Source organism: Nyctereutes procyonoides, unplaced genomic scaffold (genome assembly GCF_905146905.1).
Source record: "Nyctereutes procyonoides isolate TBG_1078 unplaced genomic scaffold, NYPRO_anot_genome, whole genome shotgun sequence".
In the NCBI taxonomy this organism is placed as follows: Eukaryota; Metazoa; Chordata; class Mammalia; order Carnivora; family Canidae; genus Nyctereutes; species Nyctereutes procyonoides.
In genome coordinates, this window is record NW_026575082.1 from 17,737,252 (window position 1) to 17,762,647 (window position 25,396).

Below are 25,396 nucleotides of genomic sequence, written 5' to 3' on the forward strand. Positions count from 1 at the left end.
ATGTGGAATTGCAGAGGGAAAAGGGACTTTTCTTCCTCCCTCCGTCTAAAGTTCGCCTTTCAGGATCTCATCTCCTGACCCAGTGTCCCTGGGGTAGGGTTGACAGGAAAATGGCCACATATCTCAGGGAAGTCCCTCTTTCTCCACAAGAGCTTGTATTATGGCCTCGAGTGGGACGCATGAAATTATACCAGAGATTGGCAGCCCAACATCCTTATGCTCTGGGGCATTCAGACTTGAATGACCCTGCGTCCACCATATGTCCACTTCCTTTCATGTGAGGTCAAGTCCAAGTCTTGCAGAGCCCTCCTGTTCCCATGGAAACCCAGATCTGGATCTCTTGCTTGCTCAAGAACACACAACTCTCAAGAATAGGCAATATCGTACAGACTTGAACAATGTAACTCCCTACTGAGAAAAATAAAATCTCCTCTAAGAAAATAGCAAATCTCCGCTTAAAAAAAAAAAAAAGATAGTTCACAAAAGCAAGAAAAAAGCTTAGCTTTGCAGTCTGAGAAATCTGTATCTGGACCACTTTGCTCAGTACGGGGTTTTTTTTTTTTCCCCCCAAATAGGTCTGTGGATCACTAGCTCCACGTTTGCCTTGCACTCAGCAAGGGGTTTCTCTGAAGAAGGGACAACCTGCCCCAATGAGAAATTTCATATCCACCTCTTAGGAAGTAGAAACCACTTCTAACTTCAAAGTGATGCTTTCACCAGCTGCCATGCCCATCAAGGTTTCCAAAAACAGAACACAGCTCTAGTGGGGGCAGCCTGTTTTACTGGGGTGTGATCAAGCCCAGTGGTGTGTCCTGTACTCTTCTGCCCCCAAAACAGAAGAGCACCTTCGTGAGATGACTCAGCCATCATTATAGACATGAATTACCGAGCTGCTCTAATCCGGGCCTTCAGGGACACGGCGGGGCGGGTCAGCTTGCCCTGCTATCAAATGGCCCCAGACAACTCTCCTTGGAGTTCTGTCTCCTGCTCTTTAGGGTTTGTATTTCTTCCTGGCTTTTCAGCCACATTTTTCTTGCTTGCTGCTGTTGGTGAATCTGCTTCTGAGAGTTCCATCTTCCCTGTGTCATCTTGCTGTGGCCTGGGAAGCCCGACCACTAACGTTAGTGCAACTACTTCCAACTGAAGGCTGTAGGTATCTACAGGGTCTTCCATCAGAGGAAGGCCATCTATTGCTTCTTACTTTGTTTCTCTCCTTTTCAGTTCTGTTGCTGTTATTCATCCTTGTGGTTGGCACGTATTTACTTAGTGGCTCTGTGTTGGGCACTAGCGCACTGGTCCCCATTCTTGGCTGCGCGTTGGAATCACCTGGAGAGCTTCAAACACTCCCAATGCTAGGCTTCCACTTCCAGAAGATTCTGATGCAACTGGTCTTGGATCTGGCTTAGACATCAGGGTTTTTAGAAACTTCCCAGGTGATTCTAGTGTGTGGTCGGCTAAAGAGCCCCTGCTCCAAAGGCTAAGGGACCTCTCCAGAGGTCTCTAGCGTTAATACCCTGTATGAGCTCATCATCTTCTTCTCTCCATGGCACCTCCAGGTTTGAATAATGTATGGAACATAATGATTAGAGACATTAAACCCTTGGATGAGAAAAATCTGATATTATTGTAGACAATAAACGTTAATTGGTCTTTGACTTGTAAGCAGATCTTGATATTTAAGAAACCTGAGCTTCTTCCTAGAGCAGACTGTCCTCTTGAGCTATGGAGGGCACAGTCATGCTAAACACTGATTTCTTCTTCCTCTTCAGCATAGAGGTGTGATCTAAAAGCCCAAAGACAAGAGTTGTAGTTCTAGTGTGACCTTGAGGAAGCTGCCAGTCTAGGCAGTCCTCCCCCGTAACACCTGCTACACACAAGGGAAAAATACCCAGCAGCGAGCACGACACCTGCCAAGGTTATGTCGCCGGGACACAGCGTTGTAATGCAACTCAGGCTGCAGATGATGCATCTACTGGAAACGTGCTGTGCCCAAGTCCCACCTGTGGGAGGATGTAGCTCTTACAGGGCTAGGGAGGGCTAGTGGCAGAGATCGACACTCACAGTGTCAGAGGACCACTCTACCTGGAGATGTCCAGAGCTGACACACACACAAAAAAAAAAAAAAAAAAATCAGGAGGAGCCATGTGGCATCAAGGCCATCTGATTTTCCTTTCTCTACTCCTCCATCCTGAGGCGCAAGGCTCCCCCTTCCCCTCCACACAGCAGCTGTGGCTTCTGCAGCAGGGTGGGGCCTGACTTCCATGGCCCGGATGGAGACTGAGGGGGTGGGGGGAGTGAGATGGCTCAGGAGATGGTTCCTGAGACCAGAGGGAGAGGAGATATTGAAGGATCCACACTGCATGGGGATGGGGGAACTGGGGAAGCAATGAGGGGACCAAAGTGTACCCATGAGGGGACCCTGTGGCAGCTGCACGTGGCACCACTCCCATCTTCCCACATCTTCTGACCTGCCCCAGCCTCACTCTGGGCTTCCTCCCTCCACCAACCACCCTCCCCAGGCTCCCACCAGCCAATGACTCCACCTGGTGGGAGCACCCTGCCAGTCACACCTGACCCAGGGCTCCCCATCTGCCCGGCTGCCACCCTCCTCCCTTCTCCTTCTCCCTGTCCCCTCTCTTTTCACAGGTGCTAGATCAGAGTCCTGCTCTAAAGGCTCTCCCCACCTCCCCTGCTCCTTGTCTCCTTTGTCATTCACAGACACGGCCCCAAGAAATCCCTTGGGCAGCTCATTCCATCTTGGCATCTGCTCCTGGAAGGACCCAACCTGACACAGACCCTCTGGGACGTCCAGGCAAATGTCTGTGGAAGGCTAGCCCAGGGTACGTACAAGGGGTCTTCTCCCTCTGCCTGTGTCTCTGCCTCTCACTCTCTGTCTCTCATGAATAAATAAATAAAATCTTAAAACAAGAAACCACACTCCTGTAGGGGAGACAAAGGTTTTCCCTGACTCCTTAGGGTCTGAAAATTAAACTGATAAAGACGGAGTAACAGAAGAGGAGCATATATATGTATTTAATGTAAGTTTTATGTGACTTGGGAACTTTCATAAGGAAACAAAGACCCCCAAAAATGGTTAAACCTGAGAGTTTTTATTGCTGGGTTTGGAGAAGTGTGGACAGTCGTGGCAAGACAGGACAGGACAGAGTATGAGCCAGTGTAAGAAACTGGGGACAGTTAGTGAGGCCTGTTTGTCCTAATTCCTCTGGCATCTCTCCCTCTCAGAGATGAGGATGCTCCTTTCCGCAGGTACATATGGGGGGGGGGGGCGGGGGGCGGGACACCTCTCACACGAGGGTCTACGACCTGCTTTGGGGAAAGGTCACAAAGTCTTTCTTGCTCCTGCCGTTTCTCAGATTCCTTCAACTTAAAATATGCAATATGTCAAGGTGCCTTATTTTGGAGACGTGTGTCCTGAACCCCACCATGATGAGCTCGAGACTGGTCCAGTCTTAAGCATATTGCTGTTAAGAAATGGGGTGTTCTGGCCTGTGCCATCATGTTCTTGTTTGTGATCTATTAAAGACCGGGGCATGAGAAGTAATGACAGTTTTCATATAAATATTTCCAGGGGTGGCCACAGAAGCCACCTCATGGTCCTGCAACTCTAGGTGGCTCCATCAGTTAAGGGCCCAGTGACATTACTGCTCTGAAAGCCATTGCCACGCTGCCCATGGGCTGCACTCTTCCAACCACTGGGTGTGACTGAGATACTAAGGCAGACCTGGTCCTGGGAGACCCAGCTCTGCCTCCAGAACTTTCTGATGGCCTTCCAATCCTTTATTAGACTGCACGGCCCCCTAGGATACTTCTACCCACTCTCCTTCATGTGGCCTCATGAGGTCTGAAAGGTCTGTCTGCTTTCTCTCATCCAAGTTTTCCCTAATAAAGTCTTTGCACTTTCAAGCCCATCTTGCCATCTGCACCTTGGAGAACCCAGGTGACACACTGAACCTGTTTGTCCAAGACGGCTCTCCTCCTTGGACAGAAGCTCGTTATGGCAGCCGAGCCTTCCTGTCACCCAGGCACCGTGCTCCTGGCAGGCTCCACGCCTTAGCTCTCCATCTCTCTCATGTGGAGGAATCTGAAATCCAAGGTTGCCACCGTGGAGGACACAGGCTAACAGGATGATATAAATTAAAAAATAAAATTGGACTTTTTCTAGGGGAAAGTAAGTCTGATGTGGCCAACTGACTTGATGGTGGGGACTGGCCTTGTCATTTGGATTATGTAGCAGACATTTTCTGTATATTGAATGAGCTAAACCTGCAACTCCTAGGTTTGGGGGAAAACACACACACACACACACACAACAACAACAAAACCCCCACATGTTTAAGCGTGCAACATAAAAATTATATATTTTAAGCACATTGTTAAGCAAGAATTGAAAGTTAATGGTGTTTCCCTTTGTCCAACCTTTTTTGAGCATGTTAGGAATGCAAATATGCTCCTAAAGTAAGGGTAACTGGTATAATTAAGAGTGACTTGGTAAATCTTGGAAAAATTTTTTGGTGTACTTCCCAGACAGGGAGAAAAATGAATGACTCTAATCACTAGGTAGCAAATCCTTTTGCAAGTCAGATGGTTTCCAATTCTCTGCCTTGAGCAAAATTGAAGGAATATTTAACTGAACTGTCAACTGAGAGATGAAAAATATGATTTTTGGTGTATGCCTAAGAGGGAGCTCGAGGAGTTGAGTGCGATCACTGTGAGATAAATCCTCTGCTCCTACCTACCTATTTATGTAAACTAGCCTTTGCCAGCACCTGAATCTATACAGAGAAGGGTAAGAATACGATTGTTGCTAAAGCTCATGTGCCTGCGTTCACTGGAGGAAAACAAACACAGAGCTTCACGTAGCCCATTGAGATATGTGTTTCAAATGCAGTTTTACTTTTCCTGCATCATTCCAGTCTCTGCCTCCCTCTTCATATTGTCTTCTTTGTGTGTGTCCAGTCTCCCTCTGGCTCCCTTTATCAGGATAACGGTGACAGCCTGTAGGGCACAGATAATCCAGGATAACATTTCCATTTCAAGATTCTTTTTTTTTTAAGATGTTATTTATTTGAGAGAGAGAGAGAGAGAGAGAGAGAGAGAGAGCATAAGCAGGAGGGAGGGTAGGGCAGAGGGAGAGGGAGAAGCAGACTCCCTGCTGAGCAGGGAGCCCAATGTGGGGCTCGATCCCAAGACCCCAGGATCATGACGTGGGCCAAAGGCAGATGCTTAACTGACTGAGCCACCCAGGCGCCACTCAAGATTCTTAACATAATCAGATCTGCAAAGACCCCTTTTCCAAAGAACATAACATTTATAGGTTTAGGGGATTAAGACCTCATATCTCCGGAAACAGTCTACCCCGCCTAGTGAAGTGCCGTTAGTCAGGTTGTAAGAAGCTGTCCATTAGTAACTGAAACTCATCCACTGTGTGGCCCCTGGTTAAGGCATCCCTCTATAGGCTTGGCCTCTGGGTTCCTTAATGTGTCCTGCTACTTCCAACTACCAGTAACACTTTGTTTGATGGCCCCTCAAACTCCAGCTGTCTGCCTGAGATAGGAATCTGGAGGACTATGTTCCAGACACTTGTTATTAGAGGGAGGTGTGGATGGAAGTAGGACAATGGGTTCCAAAACTTGCTCTGGGAAGGAATGATGTGGGTCCATACGGGGAGAAAGGGGACTCCTTCATCAAATACTGCTCTATGCCAAGTGTGCCATTTTATAATGGCAAGGGATTCTTGGAAGCCCAGGTGTCCCCAGAGGGGTTCTGTGTGGACGTGTGACAATTTTCTAGGCCATAGGATGACTCTTAAAGGGACCCAGTTGGACAGGATAATGTGGGGAGAAAAGAGAGAAGAAGGGAACAGGGAGAAGCAGACGGGAGCGTGAGCTTCTATTTGTTTTTTTGGATGCTGTTGGAGAAAAAAAGCCAAGGGATGAAATACACATGTTACAAAATCTTGATGGAGAATCTGTGCCCCTTGATGGAGCATCTATGTGGCGCTTCTGGTCAACAGCTCTGAGGGGCAGTTCTTTGATGTATTGGTGCAATTATTTATTAAATGTCTTTCAGAACAGCCACAAAAATGGGCTGCTATTTTTGGACACTTCTCTGTGAGTACCTTACACGTGGTAAGCCCCCACTGAATATTTGTTAATGCATTGGTGTTTCCATTAGAGAAAGAAGGGCTTCGGCCATGTAAGACATTTTTAACTTCAGGTGGTCAATTATAGATTTCATTCCAACCTGGCATGGGTGACACAAGAACTCTATGGCTCTAATTTGGGCAGCTTCACATTGTATTTTGGTTAACACTGACCTCTTCTAAACCAACACCGATGGTGGATAAGGGTTTTCTGTGGGTTTAGGAGCATATTTGTGGTGTCTAGTCCATTCTCAATCAATCAAATAATTTCAATAAATGACTCTGTGCTTTTCTTCCCTGCTCATCTTTTTTACTTATTTTCTCAACCCTTCCAAGCCATTTTGGCTTTTCCTTTATCCATCTCTGCATCCCTCCCAGCCCCCCCACCACACACATACATGCACCACAGAGTGTGCTGTCCCTCATAAATTGACACCAGCTGCAACACCACTAATAGGCAATCACAGTTCCCTCTTGAGAATCAAGGGGATATTAAATATTAAGAGTCTTCTGATTGGGTGCAAGTGTCTGGGTAATGATTTTAATCATGTTGGAGCTGAAAAAATAGTGACCTACAGCAATCCTTCTAGAACAGACCTGAACCTGGGGCTCTCCTGACCGTCAGAGGGAGTGCAGAATCAAATTCTGGGCTAGCTCTGGTTCTAATTTACCACATGACTTCTCTGCTCATGGGACTGACCCAGTGGTTTTCTCTGCCTGGAGTTGGTGCCTCACCCTTCTACCAGACTCTCCTCACCTATATGTCAGGGCCCACCCTTCAGGTCATTCCTCCAGGGATGTCTTTCCTGCCCCTTGAGTCTAGTGTAGATTCCCCTGCTGCACTCCCAGGCTCTTATCACCCCCCAGCCCACTCATGTATTCATTCAGCTGAGTATCTAATACGGCAGGCAGTGTGCCCCCTGCAGGGCATAAGGTGTGAAAAGAAGAATGCCTGTCCTCATGGAGTGGGGAGGAGATGAGGGGGCAGCCCCACAGCCCCACATCCAGAGTTCAACCATGATAGTGTACTGGAGGAAGAGTGGGGCATAATGAGAATTTCCCTAAGGACATAATGGGCTGACCCAGACCTCAGGTCCCACCTGAAAAAGTGGGAGCTCTATGGCCATGGCTCTTGCTCTGACCTTTTGTTAAACACTGTGTATGAGGCCCACCGGGTGCCAACCTGAGATGTGGCTCTTCTCCTAGCCCTGAGTCTTGCCAATCCTAGATGTGTCTAGCCTGTGGTAGGCACAGGCTTTGTATTAGGATCAGACACTTCTGGGAGTTTAGGAAATTTCTTGATGAGGTTCAGAAGGCACAGTGAGGTCAGTTGCTGTAAACCGGCTGTGGTGAGTGATTAAAGAATCCACTTGGAAGCAGGAACAGGAAGCCAAGTAAAGGGAAGGGTCTGTTTGTAAACATAAATTGTGGTGGGTTCTTAGTTTCTCTTTCAACGAATACTGAAAAGATGGCAGCCAGTGGCCCTGTCTGTGCTCTACAACCTTACCCTCTGACTGCAGCTAACAGCCCTACAGCTAAGAGACAAAGTAAACACCCCAGCGACTTGGGCTGGAGAAGTCAGTCTTCTGGCCACAGTGGATTGGGCCAGAAGCGGGACCCATGCCAAGGTGAACCAATCAGAATGTTTCTCCAGTGTTTCCCAAATTAGAACCAAGAAGAGGATCCAGCAGTCAGGTGGGAGCTGTCTGGAGGAACCCAGTCTACAGTATTGAAATCCCAGGTTTTAGGTATTTCTGAGCCCCAGAAGGACCCCCTACTCTTACTATGACTTGTTCCATTCCTAAAAAAAAAAAAAAAAAAAAAAAAAAAGCCTTCTTTTTCTCTAAACTGAATTGGGTTGGGTTCTTGTCACTTAATATCCCGAAGAGCCCAGACAGGCATGGATTATCTTCCATGGGCAAGAGACAAGGCCAGGAGCCACACAAAGCTCCAGCCAATTACACCAAGGACTCAGTGACACAAGTCAGCAGGGTCTCCCCACGTCAGTAATTATTACTTCATACTTAAAAAAATTTTTATTTATTTGAAAGAGAAAAAGAGAGAGGAGGTGGGGGAAAGGGGCAGAGGGAGAGGGAGAGAATCTCAACCAGACTCTCCAATGAGTGAGGAGCCTAATACAGGGCTTGATTACAGTACCCTGAGATCATGACCTGACCAAAATCGAGAGTCAGACACTTAACCTACTGAGCCACTGAGGTGCCTCAGTAATGATTATTTCAGAGAAATCATTTGAAGATATTATCCATTGAAGATATTATCCTCACAAATATCCTTTGTTGACTTTCATATTTTTATTATTACGCTAATTCAACCCAATGTAGCAAATATTTCTTAAGCATCTATTAAGCATCTAGAACATAATCCTCTTTTAGGGTCCTGAGAGAAGGCAATGGCCAAAAAAAGACAAAAATCTCTATCCCCCATCCTAGTCAAGGTAACCTTGAACACATACAAGCACATATCTAATCTCCTTTACCTCCTTTCGCTTTTAGCTCTTACATAAGCTGTATGTGAACTATAAGACCAAAATGCATTTACAGATTTTTACAAAGCTACAAAGTTGATCAAATTCAAGTTAACAGTGCAACTTCATGAGGCAAGTTACATGATTGTGCTAAACTTAAATTGACTTCATGGGGTTTAAAGAGAACCTGAAATCTGGTTCTATACTTTGTCTTTTTTTCTATGTTTTAACCTCAGTAATGCTAATGATTAAGTGTACCATGAAGAATTACATAAATATGGTCAAGACTTCGTTAGTTTAGGATTTAAGACTTCACACTTCTACCAAGCTGTCTTGCAAGCAGACTTCAAACGCCAGTTTTAGGTGTGGGTCACCTGATTACTCTGTAAAACTATCTTACCCATCCGAAGATAAGGCTAGCCAGCTTGAATTATTAAACTCAGCTTTGAATGGTAGCTTTTCCAAATACTGCTGGTACTAAGAGCAGAAAATATTTTTCTAGTTACTACCATAGTTATTCCTAATGAACTGTCTTGACAATTGATATGCATAAAGAGGTACAATAAGCATCTTAGCGTGTGATTATGACAGTTGTTAATACTGAGTAAGTACCAGGAGCTGTTTTAAGTGAGTAAATCAACTCAGCCAAGCCTCCCACAACCCCTCAAAACAGGTCCTTCTGCCAGGCTCACTTTATAGATGAAGGGACACTGAGACACAGCAGCTAATATACCTGAGATCAGACATAGAGCAAGTGACAGAGCGGAGATTTGAACCCGGGTAAGTCTGGCTCCAGAGGTGCAGTCCGAATCCCCACCATGATACTGCCATCGAATGTGGTGCCAACTGCCACAAGGTAGGTACCTCATAATCTGGGTTGATGATTACACTTGGTGCCCTGTCATGACTCCATTTCCTCACCAATTTTCTCTCTTGGAACAACTGAGAAACATCCATCCACCCATCAAAAGTTTCTGCCATTTGGCTTCTTGGGCTAAAATAGTTTAAAAATGTAATTGCGCACTCTGTACTAAAATCACATCAATCAAGGATCAACAAACTATGACCCATGGGCCAAATCTGGGCTTTTGCTTGATTTTGTGACAGAAATTTGATTGGAACACAGCCACACAGCCATATCCATTCACGTATGCCATTAATGTGTTGTCGATGGCTGCTTTTGTACTACAGGCCGGGTTATGTAGTTGCAATAGAAATCACATGGTCCCAAAAGCCTAGAATAGTTACTGTCTGGCCCTTTATATGAAAAACTTGATAGCTCTTAATCCAGATGAAATACATTGTATTCATGTTATTTTTATAGGCTCTCCTCAAAATGAGAACGTATAATTACTCATAGAAAATGCAGGGGACATGGATGACAGTTTGAGAAATATTTTTAAAGTTATTTACAGGAAATGCAGGCTTTGAGTATTGTAATGACTATGAAAAGCAGAGCAAAGTGAATCATCTCTCTCTTTGGAGGAATTTGTGAACTGAATCTATTCACCAGCTCAGAGGGGCTCCATACATAGCAGCCACATTTCCCATTTAGACCAGGACCTGTGTGCTCCTATAATACCACCTCCCAATACACGCCCTATTCCTCCCTCAGCCTGATGGTTGGAGGGGGCCTTGTGACTCCTTCTGGCCAGTGAGTGGTGTGAGCAGAAGTGATGTGTGCCATTCTGAGCTAGAGCATTTAGTTGTCAAGAGCTGAGCTCTCTAGCCCAACAACGTCTCTTGTGAGTTCAGGATAGTGGCTGCCCCATTGACTCTGGCTCCCAAGTGACCATATAATTAGCAAAGCCTTCTTGCCAGTCCCCAGTGGATGCTTAGCATGAGCAAAAAATAAGCCTTTCAGTAGTTTCTTGGGGCGATCATAAAAAAAATTATAGATTGAATGGCTTAAATAACAGAAATGTATTTTTTTTCACAGTTCTGGAGGCTACCGGTCTGAGAACAAAGTGTCAGCAGCATTGGTTCTCCCTGAGAGCCGAGAGGGAAAAATCTGTTCCAAGGCTCTCTCCATCTTCTCTCTTTATGTTCATATCGTTTTTCTTCTGTGTGTTTCTCTGTCCAAATTTTCTCTTATAAGAGCAGCAGTCATATTGGATTAGAGCCCATCCTATGATCTCATTTTAATTATCTCTTAAAGACCCTATCTTCAGGGCATCTGGGTGGCTCAGGTTGTGATCCCCGGGTCCTAAGATCAAGTCCCACTTCAGGCTCCCTGCATGGAGCCTGCTTCTCCCTCTGCCTGTGTCTCTGCCTCTCTCTGTGTGTGTCTGTCATGAATAAATAAATAAAATCTTTAAAAAAATAAAATAAAGACCCTATCTTCAATTATGGTCACATTCTGAGGTACCTGGTGTTAGCACTTCAACGTGTGAAATTTTGAAAGGACACAATTTGAAACCTTCACTGTTTTAAGCTACTGAGATTTGAGGGAAAGGGTGTTACCACAGCATAATCCAGACTATCCTGACACAAAAAACCAATCATCTGTACACTGGAAATGATAGAGTTGTTTGTCCATATTTATGGCCCTATTAAAAACCACACTAGCAAAAAAAAAAGTTACATGTATTGCAAGCATGAATAGATTAGCCCACAGAAGTATTCTTAGAGCTGAAATATCATTATTTCTTTTTCCATTTCAGGAAGCTGAAGACTAGAAAAGATAAATGTCTCTTTCTGGCCAATAGGAAAGTCCCAGGTAGGGTGACTCCCAGTCACATGCACATTCCAGCCAGCTTGGTCACCTTCCCACCTCACTGGGATCCAAGGTGGCAGCACCAGTCACCCAGGCAGCATTTCTTCCCTTCAGGCCAGACCTGTCAGTGACTCTCCAGAGCCTGTCAGGCCTTGATGGTTCTGAGCTAGGAATGCCTCTTGTCCACCGATGTTATCATCTGACTTGTGACAGATTAATTCCTGAATCATCTGTTTGGGTTTGTCCACTTAATATTAAAGTTCTCGTCCTATCTCCACATTGTTGTGAGAATGTCAGAGAGCTGGGTTTGCTGGGTTTATGTCTTCCGGGGGAGGGGGGGTCCTTCAGACTGAGACACGTTCCCTAGGGAGGACAAATATCCTCTGCAGTTGTTTCCTGTGGCTGCTTTAACACATTATCACAAACTTGGTGACTTAAAAAGAAGGAGCTGTATCCTCTCACAGATCTGGAGGCCACACATCTGAAATCAAGGTGTCAGCAGGGCCACGTGTCCGCTGAGGGTTCCAGGGGCGAATTCTTCCTGGTCTCTCCCTGTTCTGCTGGCTCTCCAGCATCTGCCTCTCATCACATCGCCTTCTCTGGAGTCTCAGATTTCCATCTGTTCCTTTCTTAGAAGGACTCTTGTCATTGGATTTAGGGTCCACCTGGATAATGCTGGATGATCTCATCTCAGGATCCTTAACTTTCTTACATTTGCAAAGACCCCTTTTCCAAGAAAGGTCATAGCCACAACCTCCAGGAATTAGGAGGGAATCAGCCTTTGGTTCACTCCACTCTCTGTGGAGTGTCATGAAAACTTCCTCCCAGAACAAGTGTGGGACGTAAATGAACCCCGTGCTCTGCCTCTTTGCCTCTTACTTCCCGGTTTGTCTCCTCTTTGCCTCCTGCTTTTGCCTTCCCTCCATGACCCAGGACACTCATGCTCGTGACTAATTCAGTCTAAGGTTTTAAGGGATTCATATGCGCTTCCTCCCAGATATTTGCAGCTTAAATTTGAATAATAGGGGGGACAGTGCCACACCAGTGCACGATTTTCTCCTTGTAAAATGTTGGATGCTGGTGAGAGATCTATTTCTGGCTGGGAAGGGGGAAACAGAGCGGGAGGATTCCTTCCCAAGGGTGCATGCTTCGCATACCAGTCTTTATCAGATTCTATCATCACGTTAGTTTCTGAGACCGATGCACACTGGGCAATGTAGGCTTAGGTCTAAGTTGGGAGGGTGTGTATGTGTGTGTCCGTGTGTGTGTGTAAATATGATAAAATTACTACCTAACTTCAGCAACCTAGATTGTTGAAACCAGGAAAATTAAACCACACAAGGATAATACTAATATTGCTAATAAAATACTGTCATTTATTGAGCATTTACAACTGGCTAGGCACTGTGATAGTTACGTATCCACTTTTCCTGTTTGATTTCCAAAATCAGCAATAGATGCTCAGGATGGGGACAACCTGTTTATTTTTATTTTTTTTTTTAAATATTTTATTTATTTATGCATGAGAGACATATATAGAGAGAGGCAGAGACACAGGCAGAGGGAGAAGCAGGCTCCATGCACCGGAAGCCCGACGTGGGACTCGATCCCGGGTCTCCAGGATCGCGCCCTGGGCCAAAGGCAGGCGCCAAACCGCTGCGCCACCCAGGGATCCCGGGACAACCTGTTTAAAAGTGGTTCTCAGGGTGTCTGGGTGGCTCAGTCAGTTAAATGTCTGCCTTCAGCTCAGGTCATGATCTCAGGGTCCTGGCTTCCCTCCTCAGCGGGGAGCCTGTTTCTCCCTCTGCCCTCCCCCCTGCTCGTACACTCTCTCTCTCTCTTTCTCTCAAATAAGTAAATAAAATCTTAAAAAGAAAAATTGGTTCTCATGGGGCACCTGGCTGGCTCAGTGGACAGAACATGCAACTCTTGATCTCGGGGTTGTGAGTTCGAGCCCTGCATTGGGTGTAGAGATGACCTGAAAATAAAATCTTAAAAAAATTTTTTTTAAGAGATAAAAGTGGTCCTTCTGAAAAAAAAAAAAGTACAGGTTTCAGTCACCAAAGCTTAGTCAATGAGTAACATGATCACTAGGTGTGGCTGTAAAAGGAGGGGGGGTACAAATTAAGGCTGTTTGCATGACACTGTAGTGCCCAGATTGAGGGTGATAAATAGACCCAATTTAGCAAGACGGTCCCTCTTATACCACATTAACTGAGGCCAGGGTCTTGAGAGACACAAGATAAAGGAAGTATCTTCCAATGTCACGGTCACTTATTTGTGGGCAGAGTATCTTCACTGAGTCCTGGAGGAGGCTTGAACATTCTAGGAGCAAATCTCTTCCTATAGCTCTCTCTCCCTCCATACACCAGAATCCTGGAACAGCCACTTCTCCCTTGACCCTAAACCTGACCTCCTCCTGGGCACCCCAAAGACCTCCTCCACCAGCATGGCCCAGCCCCCAGAGTTATAATCCTCTTACTCCAGAAGAGCTGCATACCTTTTTGCTTGAGTCTATATTCATTGCCAGCCTCTCCAGGACAAGGACCAATGGAGAGTGGGCAAAGCAAAGAAGAAAGAAAGCTTGGAGGCCAGCATTTGAAGAGAGGCACCCAGAATGGGGGCAGGTGCTGGCCTCCAAGCAGGTGCAAACAGCTGGAGGAAATGGAGATACTGAACATTGAGAAGACTTGGGGGGGGGGGAGGCATAACCATACCAACTGCTGGAGAATTGCTCCATTCCAGACTCTATTCTCCATGCTTTGTCTACATCGTGTTCACTGACTTTGACCTTCACAGGAACCTTCTGGAAAGTCAATACATTTATTTATTTATTTATTTATTTATTTATTTATTTATTTATTTATTCCCCTCTTTAAAGAGAAGCAAATCAAGGCAATGAGAGTTTCAGGAACTTATATGAGGGCCCGTAGCCCTCATATAAGTAGTTAATGTCAAGGCCAGCGCTCCACCTGGGGAGGACTAGCACCACGGTAGCACCATCAAGGGGGAGAAAGCAAAGAGATTTATTATGTTTCACACCAGAAGATAAATGTAAGGGCGAAGGGCCAACATTCCAGGGAGGCAGATTGTTGGCTCCGTCTAGGGAAGGATTCGGTAACAGTGTAAGCTGCCCAGTGACGAGTGGGTGGCCCCGAGGCTCCCTGGGGCTCCCACCAAGGAGCATCCAAGCAGAAGCTGGGAGACCATCTGCAGTGGATAGAATAAGGAATTCTGCCCTGGAGTGAGGGTTGGGCCAGGGGAACTTGATGAGAGGATATATGTGCCCTCGCCGATTCTAGGCAGTTCTAAAAAAAAAGCCTGACATTCTAAGATTTCCCCAAACCTGACAAACTTTCTTGCAATATGAAATCCATAACGGTTGACGTCTTCAACATCTTACCACCCAAACCAAAGAAAAGTGGTATTTGACCACGTTCGTTTCCTAGGCTGCTTCTCCTCTTCTGTCTCTCATTTAGGATGAATTTTTCGCTCATTATATTTTCTTTTCCTTTACTTTACACTGAAGAACAATATGTACTTAAACTCTCATTAGAGCATTCCTGAGACATGAATAAGGCCCGAATTCTTCATTCCCATAATGAATGATTCCATGTGTGCCAAGTATCAATTCATAGGCTTTATTCCACAGTAAGCTTTTGGTTTCTCAGGCTGGGTGTTCTAGAAATGTGGTAAAAGAACTTCCTGGCATCCTCTGTTTCATTATGATTCTCCATTTTTCATCATTTTAACGACCTCATTCTGGAAGCCTGAGAACACTGACATAGGGCAAGGCAATCTGAACTCAATATGATGATATGACAAGTGCTAACCCTTCCCTGGTGCTTACTGTGTGCCAGGCCCTGTGTGGAGCCCTTTTAATATAGTAGCTTATTTCATAGTCATAACTGCTCTATGAGGTCGGTACTATTCTAACTACCCCCATTTTATTTTATTTATTTTTAAAGATTTTATTTATTTATTCATGATAGACATAGAGAGAGAGAGAAAGAGGTAGAGACACAGGCAGAGGGAGAAGCAGGCTCCACACAGGGAGCCCGACACGGGACTCGATCCCGGGTCCCCAGGATCATGCCCTGGGCCGAAGGCAGGCGCTAAACCGCTGAGCCACCCAAGGATCCCCATTACTCCCATTTTAAAGACGAGGAAGCAGGGGCATGGGGAAGTTCAATAATTTGCAAGGAGTGTGGCTGGGATTCAGATCAGGGCAGTTGGATCCTAGCATCCTCACCCTTAATCCACACTATCCTACCTCCAGCGGTGGATCCCGCAGAAGGCCAAGAGACCCTGGGTGAGTTGTCTACTTCACCGAGCTGTGGTTTCTTTGTCTGTGACACGCAGGACTATTCAGGGACTTGGCAACTTCCAGCTCTGAGGTTCTAGGAAGCAGCATTTCCAGGTTGCTACACTGTGTCCTCAAGAGGCTGTCCATCGACCCAAGAGCCAGCCAAGAGCGTTCAATTCACCTAATGGGAGAGACTTGGTGGTCTGTTTTCAGAACTCTCCAGGCATGGAGATGACCTTCTTTGACTAAGAAGTCTATTCTGGGCTGTGGCTATCTTTTTCTCTATGCTAGCTATAATCCATTTTCCTCATTCTTATGTGCAGCTGAAGAACCAGGGGCACACCCTCCACCCCCTAAAAGTTGTTTATTAGCATTTCCTAACTTCCATTCAACAAAGTATACCATTAAATAACGCTCTTTAGATTCATGTATTCATTTAGCCAGTGAGCATTTACTGAGTGCCTATGGTGTGCCAGGCACTGCGATGGGCTCTGTGTTTATGTATTTAGGTTTTGGTGAAATCTGATTTTGACAGCTATCTTGGGGTGATGCTAGCCACTATGACAGATACATCTCCATTTTTTTAAAGATTTTATTTATTTATTCATGAGAGACAGAGAGAGAGAGGCAGGCAGAGACATAGGCAGAGGGAGAAGCAGGCTCCATGCAGGGAGCCCGACGTGGGACTCCATCTGGGGACCGTGAGATCATGCCCTGAGCCGAAGGCAGATGCTCAACCGCTGAGCCACCCAGGCATCCCCATATCCATATTTTAACACCTTAATAGGTAAAAGTTGATTTCTTAATTAGATAAAATGTTAAACTGGTTCTGACCCAAGTTCTTTCCCTCTTGTGGCTCCACCCTCCCCGGGCGGGGAGGGGAACATGAGAGTCATTTCTACTCAGCTTCCTGATAGGAAATGTGCCAGAGTAATAGAGGAGGCACTCCCTTCTCCTAGTCACCTTTGCTCAGAAGTGACACACATCTCTATTTACATTGGTGAAGATCTAGACTGGTGAGGTCTGGGGTGGGTGGATAGAGGTGGGTGCTGAGAAATATCCTAGCTTGACAGCCCCCTTCCAGAGGGTGGCTTCTCTGGTGGGTGGCAGCAGTGTGACCCATCTGGGGTAAGGACCCTGAGATGTGGCCATCAAGGGACCACTAGGCTCTGCAGTGGAATTTCCCTAGGCAGGTGTGCCCTGTGTCAGCGATGCTGACATTGCTCAGTACATCTTTGGCAACTCTTCCTTAGAAATTACTTTGAAAGCAGTTTGAGAACAAAAGACCTTTCTCTATAAATCCTTCAATGGTGGCAATGTGCATTCTTTGTGGGCTGATTTAATTCTTGCAAATTAGCCATGAGTCATTCAGAGTCAAGTCTGGAGCATAAAGCAGAGACTCAGTAATGCTGTTTTGAATCAAAGTCAAAATTCTATCAATAAAGTGAAGAAATTGATTCTCCTGTGTGCTGGCTGAATTGGCCCTGAAAGCAAGTGGAGAGGAGCCGGGCTCCCAGAGTGTTTTGGGCAAAGGTAGGACCATTCAATTAGGGCTACAAGAGCATGAAAGCTCTCCTTGGTCTCAAAGGATCTGAATATTAGATTTGTAACCCAGGATGAGACTCCCGACTCTCAGCCTGTTTCCTCATCTGTAAATTGAGGATGGGGGAGTGGATTAGGTCGCCTCTCACCTTCTTTGAAACACTGACATTTGAGATTCTAAAGAGAAAGCTTCCAAATACCACCTTTCATTTGCATAGGTCAATGCCAGGGAGGCTGTTTTAAATACTGCCTCATTATTGCTAAAGCTCGGCCTGTATTTCTGGTTATTTATACATTGTTTGTTCTAGAATCAGAGGAGCCCAGGCTGGAAGACCATCCATCAAGGTGACACTGGATGGGCCTTGGAGCCTCCACTTCTCCCAGTATGAACTGGAAAAATAATAGTCCCTTCCCTGGAAATAGTGTGAACTTGAAAATAAGGGAATGCAGTATCTTAGCACAATGCCTGGCACTCGAAAGTGCCAGTCAATGCTCCTGCTTGGACTGGGTCACTTTGATTGTAACTGTCACCCACTCTACTTCCAGAACCTCTCTGTGGCATCCCTGCCTGTGATCTGGTGGGGGATCCTTCAGCATGCCCCTCAAAACAGGACTCAATTCTTCCCCAGGCAACATCCATCTTTGAATAGTGTTGTTTTAAACATTTATTTTATATATATATAAAAAAATAATAGTAACTACTACCACACAAAGCCTGCCAGACAAAGAAGTCTCTTCCATGAGAAGGCTCTCAAATGCTGAATGCCAGCTCTAAACTCCCTCCCAACTCTCTCTCTAGTGTCCTCATGTTTGAACTTTCTCAATTATTCCTCTTATAAAAACAAACTGTTATTCTTTCACAATTCTGACTCCTCCTTGAATAGGAACCGGCTTGTCTTTATTTCCCTCAAGTGGAGCACATGGATGGAGCAGGAGGTGTGATTGGGCCTGAGCCCAGCATGACAGGGACATCTCGGGGGCTCAGCCTGGGCTGTGCACTGGAATCACCTGGGAGCTTTTAAAAAATCGTATCTCAGAGACCATTTACATCAGCTTCCTCGAGCATTTGATATCAATATTTTTTTAAGCTTCTAGATGATTCTAATGTGCAGCCAAGACTTAGAAGCAATGTTCTAGATGCTTGTTCCTATTGATGTGGTCTAATATTACAGTCAATTTTTTCTAGGCTCATTCATCACAATGTTGAGTCATATTTAGGCTGCTGTTAAGAATTACCATATCTTTCTCTAGTAAGTCAAGGATCTCCAGTTCTTTACTGTGTACCTGGTTATATATGTGTGTGTGTGTGTATACATATATATATTTATATATTTTTTAAAGATTTATTTATTTGAGAGAGAGAGTACAAGCGGGAGGAGGGGCAGAGGGAGCAGGAGAGAGAGAATCTCAAGCTGACCACCCCCCCACCAAGGGCAGAGCCCAAAGTGGGGCTTGAGCTCATGACCTTGAGCTCATGACCTGAGCTGAAACCAAGAGTCAGTTACTTAATTAACCAACTGTGCCACCCGGGTGCCCTTGCACTTGATTTTTTTATTACTCAAGTACAAATACTTTATACAGATGAAATCTTTTCTGGTAAATTAGTCTCTTTTGTATAACCCAGAAGACAGCAAATTTTATGTTATGTTTTACCACAATTAAAAAAGTAAAAACCACTCAAAGGCCGGCTCTAAAGACCTCCCTCCAGTTACCATCAATGCCTGAGTCAGGACACTTCAAATATAACCACTGAGTGTGCAGCATAGAGCAGGTGGTAGAAAGTTGTGAATTAAAATAAGTAAATGAACCCGATGTCAGCCTCCCACGTACGTCATCATTTCCCCTGGTAGACCAGCTCCTAATAGAGCGCAGCAGTGCCTGAGCATGCTCACTAATCTGTTAGTGTGTCTATTAATCTACCAGCTTAGTCACCTGTCAAGAAAGGAACTGTGGCTGGCTTTTCACCCTGAGAAAGCGCAGTGGGAGGAAGGCATCAGGACAGGCCGCCCGCCTCGCCAGCTCAGGAGACCCCGAGGGCGGCCGCAGCTTGCAGACCTGAGCAGACACCTGCAAGGTCATGCTGGGCCCCTCCCGACAGGGGTGCGATGGAACCAGGCCCTCCTCTTCTGTATTTTTGCTTATTTCCGTGCAATGAATGTAAATACCCAAGGAACAGTGCGGGAGGGGATCCTGTGGGTGAAGGGAGCCGGCTCTGCGGTTTGCAGCTCCCTCTACTGTTTGTGGTGCTTCCCTTCTTAGCTCAGGAAAAATCTGGGCTGTGGAAACTGTTTTGCATTTTTATTACACAGGCTTGTCCTGCATTTTCCATCAGCCATTGTATGAAGTGGTTTCACTTTATGAAACCTTCCACGTGGTGATACAAGAACACCTAGGATGGTTGAGACTAGCCTTCTACAAAAAAAGAAACAAAACAGAAACTATGATGCTTCTTTTTTGTTGTTGTTGTTCTTAGCTTCCCAAGACACTGCTCTATGGAGGTAAAAATCCTCTTAAGACACAGGATTCATCAAGTAGAAAAATCGGTTGGTTCCCCTTGTGCCATGAGGCATCCCTCTCTTATTACCATCCCGTAGAGTGTGTACAATGTCTTTTTTTAAAATTTGTTTATTAATTCATGAGAGACACAGAGAGAGAGGCAGAGACACAGGCAGAGGGAGCAGCAGGCTCCCTGCAGGGACTCTGATGTGGGACTCAACCCCAGGACCCCGGGATCACGACCTGAGCCAAAGGCAGCCGCTCAACCGCTGAGCCACCCAGGCGTCCCAAGGGCATTACCACAAAGCTAGAGGGGCCTTCCAAATGTGAACTCCAGCAACAGATCTGCTCCGATGGCGAAGTTTTTAGAGGCCAGACCCTTAACCTCTAAGATCTGATTTGAATACTTTTCTCTTAAAAAGAAGTGGCTTACCCTTGATATATATTTTTTGAAGTCACAAACTCTTGAGAAAATAGTGCAAACGATGGATCTGACTCCCTCCTCTGCCCCTCAAATGCACATTCACACACTAACACACACAAGTACATGCGCTAAGTGGGAGATTCAGTCTCCCTAAAAGGCATTCATGGTCCCTAGATTCCAGGTTAAGAATCTACGGGGTAGGGGGATGCCTGGGTGGCTCAGCGATTGAGCATCTGCCTTTGACTCAGGGTGTGATCCTGGAGTCCCAGGATCAAGTCCTCCTACAGGGAGCCTGCCTCTCCCTCTGCCTGTGTCTCTGCCTCTCTCTCTGTCTCTCATGAATAAATGAATAAAAATCTTAAAAAAAAAAAGAATCTACAGGGGGTCCCATATGCCCCATAACATGGAGTGCAGTGCCCTCTTAGAACCAGCTGGCTCCACTCCTTAGGTGTGTGTGTAGCCAAAGTAAGATAAGGACGTGCATGTTAGAGCCACTTACTGTTTTCAGAGTAGCTCACCAGCATTTTCTCTGACCCCTCTGCACCCACCCTCTGGTGTGATCACAAAGGGCAGAACCACTCAATGCAGGGGTGACAGCCACTAAGGGAAATATGGGACAGATTATCATAAATCTTCAGAAAACATTTGCCCCTCTTCTTCTTTCCCATGAAGCCATTTGCTGGTGGTGACAGTGAAGGGACACAAAGGTAGGAATTGACTTATAATGCCTTGAGGAGGTGACATCCATGGAAACTGTGCTCATTCAGTGGAAATGCTGAGCTATACTTACCCAGGCTTTTGTGGGGAACCCTCAGAGGCTGGCAATTGGACACCAGGCCTATCACCAGACTAATGGGAGTGTTTTCAGCTGGTGGGATATCCATTGTACCCAAAGTGCCATCTTTCCCTCCACCTTAAGGGATGCCCAAGTCAACTCCAGGGTGGCTGGGACTGCCCGGGGTAGACCCTACAACAGATCTTCCTGTACTGTCCTGAAATGATCAGTTTTGAATCTTCATCTCCTACTTCTTTTTTTTTTTTTTTTTAGGATTTATTTATTTATTCGTGATAGACAGAGAGACAGAGAGAGGCAGAGACACAGGTAGAGGGAGAAGCAGGCTCCATGCCGGGAGCCCGACGTGGGACTCCAGGATCGCGCCTTGGGTCAAAGGCAGGCACTAAACCACTGAGCCACCCAGGGATCCCTTCATCTCCTACTTCTCTCTCACATAATCACAGTTTCAAACTCAACTCCACAACCATTACCTCTGTGTTTGTCTAGGTCCTCCAAGAAGCAAATGCCAAGCTGGGATTAAATGTGCAAGGATTTTAACAGGGGAAATGCCTGTGTGAGGAAAAAATGGCAGTTGGATAAGGCTGGGAGAGCTGTAGGATGGAGCTTAGGATAAGTCTAAGGTGAGTGAAGAAGAATGGAAAAGAAGGTTGGGTGGAAGATTCTTGGACTGTCCTCTAAGGAAGGTTCATCAGAGCTGAGATGGGGAGGTCCTGTAGCCAAAGTTCACCATCTAAGGAGCGTGTGCCTCCCAAAGGGTCCACTCTTAGTATCCTTGCTACATTCATCTGCTGGTGGGAACAGCCCACGGTAAGTGTGGTCTTGGGGCAAACACAGGGCCATTGGTCACTTACGCTCCCTGTAGTTGGAGATCTGTGCATTTGGTCTCATGGTCATCACACCTTTGATCCTTCCAGCTCATTTTTGTTCACCAGCCTCATGGGCTCTTAAGTTTGCTAACTTCACTTCTCCACTATCCATCATTCCTCTGTGTCATCTTTTCTCTTCTCAAGCAATTTAGATTTCAGGGCCCATCCCTATAATGGTTTTCTTTCTTTCTTTCTTTCTTTCTTTCTTTCTTTCTTTCTTTCTTTCTCTTTCTTCCTTCCTTCCTTCCTTCCTTCCTTCCTTCCTTCCTTCCTTCCTTCCTTCCTTCCTTTCTTTCTTTCTTTCTTTCTTTCTTCCTTTCTTTCTTCTTTCTTTCTTTCTTTCTTCTTTCTTTCTTCTTTCTTCTTTCCTTTCTATTTTTTTCCTATAATGGTTTTCTTGTAAATACCCCGCAGTCTGCTGACCCTGTCTCCCTCTGGATGCTCATCTGGCCTAGCAGATTCTAGTAGATGTCTATTCGCCACACCCTTCTAGCAGAACCCTCATATTGTTCATGGAGTTCACCACACTATCCTAAGCCTATGCCTCAGAAACTTTGCCGTGCCTCGGAATCACCTGAAAGGCTTGTTAAAGCACAGGTTGCTAGAAGGCCCTCACACCTATTCTGACTTGAAAGGTCTCCACAGAGGCTCAAGAATTTACTAAGATCTCAGGTGATATTAATGCTAAAAATCCCACATTGAGAACCACAGGTCTAAATCCATGTAGTAAATCCATGGCCCTCGTCCCATGGTAATTGTCAGGATCTGAAGAAAATGCCCTGTGCTCCCTTACTGGTGAAAGCTTCTCTCTCTCTCCTGCTCCACATTAACGAGGAAGCAAGTGGACCTAATTGCCAGCTGTAATCATGTCACAACCACAAGACACAAGCCATAGGAAGGAGCCAATATGTGAACAGCAGAGTAGAGTGAAAAGAACCTGGGTCCTTGAAGAAATCACTGGGCCACAGAATCAACCATCCCTGGAGCTTGACCTACCTCTGAACCTCCCTTTAAGTTAAATAATTCATTTTCTTATTGTTTAAGCTGGTTTGAGAAAGGTTTTCTGTTACTGGCAAACAAAAACATCCTAGCTGGTACACCTAGGAAACCAAACCCTGATCAAACCCAACTGATGTTTGAGTGTGTACCTACACCTAAACAGATAAATACTTTTTTTAAAAAAGATTTTATTTATTTATTTGAGAGAGAGAGAGAGAGCACGAGCAGGGGGAGGGGCAGAGAGAGAGAAGCAGACTCCCCGCTAAGCCGGGAACCCGAGGTGGGTCTCAATCCCAGGACCCGGATCATGACCTGAGCTGAAGCCAGATATTTAACTGACTGAGCCCCCCAGGTGCCCCCAAAATATATAGTTATCATACTATTAGACCGGCTCTACATACTGTGTAGTTGTTGAATAGAACTCTACCTACCTTAGTGCATTTTCTTATATACCCACCCATTAGGCATAATTTTTTTTTATATTTCTGGAAGCAAAAAAATCTTCCTTTGGAGCTAGTTTGTTGACATGCTGTATGTCTTGCTTCTCAACAGCAGTGGCGGGGGAGGAGGTACCTGCTTTCTACACTGTTGAGTGTCCAACCCAGCTCTGTGGTCTAGCTGGCAGCTATTACCATATTGATAAAATACACATAACATAATATCTACCACTTTTAAAAAGATTTTATTTATTTATTTGAAAGACAGAGATAATGACGCAGATGGCAAGAGAGAGCATGAGTAGGGAGGAGAAGGAGAAGCAGGCTCCCCACTAAGCAGGGAGCCCGATGTGGGGCTTGATTCCAGGACCCTGGGATCATGACTCAAGCTGAAGGCAGACACCTAACAAAATGAGCCACCCAGATGCCCCAACATTTACCATTTTAACTATTTTTTTCCATTTTAACTATTTTTAAGCATACATTTATATTTTGTATTAGTCTGTTCAAGCTGCCATGACAAAGTACCATAGACCCAGTGGCTACAACAACAGAAATTGATGCTTCATAGTTCTGGAGGCTGGGAGTCTGAGATCTAGATCTGGTGAGGTTCCATTTCTGATGAGGGCTCTCTTCCTGGCTTACAGATGGCTGCCCTCTCCCTGTGTCCTCAGTGACCTTTTTTCTATGTCTGCACAGGGGGGTTGGTGAAGGAGTAGGGGAGAGAGAGACATGGAATAATATGGCATAGCGTTTGGACCAGGGCTCTTTCCCATGCATCCTCCAGGGGTAGATTTGTTCTTTCCTTTCCCCAGAGGTGATGGGTCCTTGGTACAGGTTTCTTACCACTTCCCCAGGAGTTTAAAATTTTTGCTCTGTAATGCAGAAGAGTCCCGGCAGGGAAGCTTAATGCCCTATGACAGTAGTGGCCAAACCCCTCCCACAGGCCCACATCAGTGCCTCTCTCTCATCTCCCACCCAGTCCCCTGTGTTGTGAGCACCCAGTGGAAGCTGCTGGAAAAGAGCTATATAAATGAGTGCCAACTTCCCTTGTGTTTGGGTTTCTCAGAGGTTCTATACTGTTATGCCAGTACATGCTCATCCTTCTGCAATTTTAGCTGATTTCTTCTTACTTGCTTATTCAGTGCTCAGTGGCTCTCCCTCCCCTGCTCTGCCACAGATAGAATAGTCCATGCATCTATCTCTACTTGGTGGATCCTTTCCCTTCTTGGAATTCCAGTTACTTAACTGCCTTGCATCATTTGCTGTGTGAAGCACTCAGAAAAGTTCTGATGTAGATTACCCGGCTTTCTCCTATTGTTAGGGCGAGAAGAGTGTTCTTTCCGGCTTTCATCGTCTTCAGTGGGAGAAGAGCCATCACACAAAGGTATGTTGAGGTCCAAATGAAGGAATGTGAGGGCAGCCACTTACTAGATTTTATCATCTTCTTAAAAATTACAGTTACGAAACTTAGACGAGGGCCTCAGGCAAGATCTGTAAGGATGCATCTGACCTCTAACAGCAAACAAGCAAACGATGGAAACAATCAGAATTTTTGTTGACAGCAGAGCAGATAGATAGTGAGGTAGCCCACGATGGGATGCCACATGGCAGTGAACACTAAGTAATACATCAAGCTGAGGAAGCCAGGCACAAAAGAGCACATACACTGTGATTCCATTTAGAGAAAGTTCAAAAACATGCAAAACACTAAAAAAAAAAAATAGATGTTAGGGTATATCATCTCAGGTACAGCTAAAACAAAAAGCAAAAGAATGATTAGCCTAAAATTTGGAATGGTGGTTACTTCTTACTTTTTTGAAGTAAGAAGTTGGTAACAGGGACATCTGGGTGGCTCAGTTGGTGATGTGTCTGCCTTCGGCTCAGGTTGTGATCCTAGGGTCCGGGGATCAAGCCTGGCATCAGGCTCCTTGCTCAGTGGGGAGTCTGTTTTTCTCCCCCCAATACCCCCCTGCACACACTGTTCCCCTGCTTGTGCTCTTGCATGCATGCATGATCTCTCTCTCTCTCTCAAATAAATAAAATCTTAAAAAAAAAGAAGTTGGTAATAAGCCAGTACAATTTAGGATTTCCATTTCCCCACGACAATTGTTCTTATTGCTTTAAAGGACCTTAGGGAAGGTCAGATGTGATGTATTGGTCTGA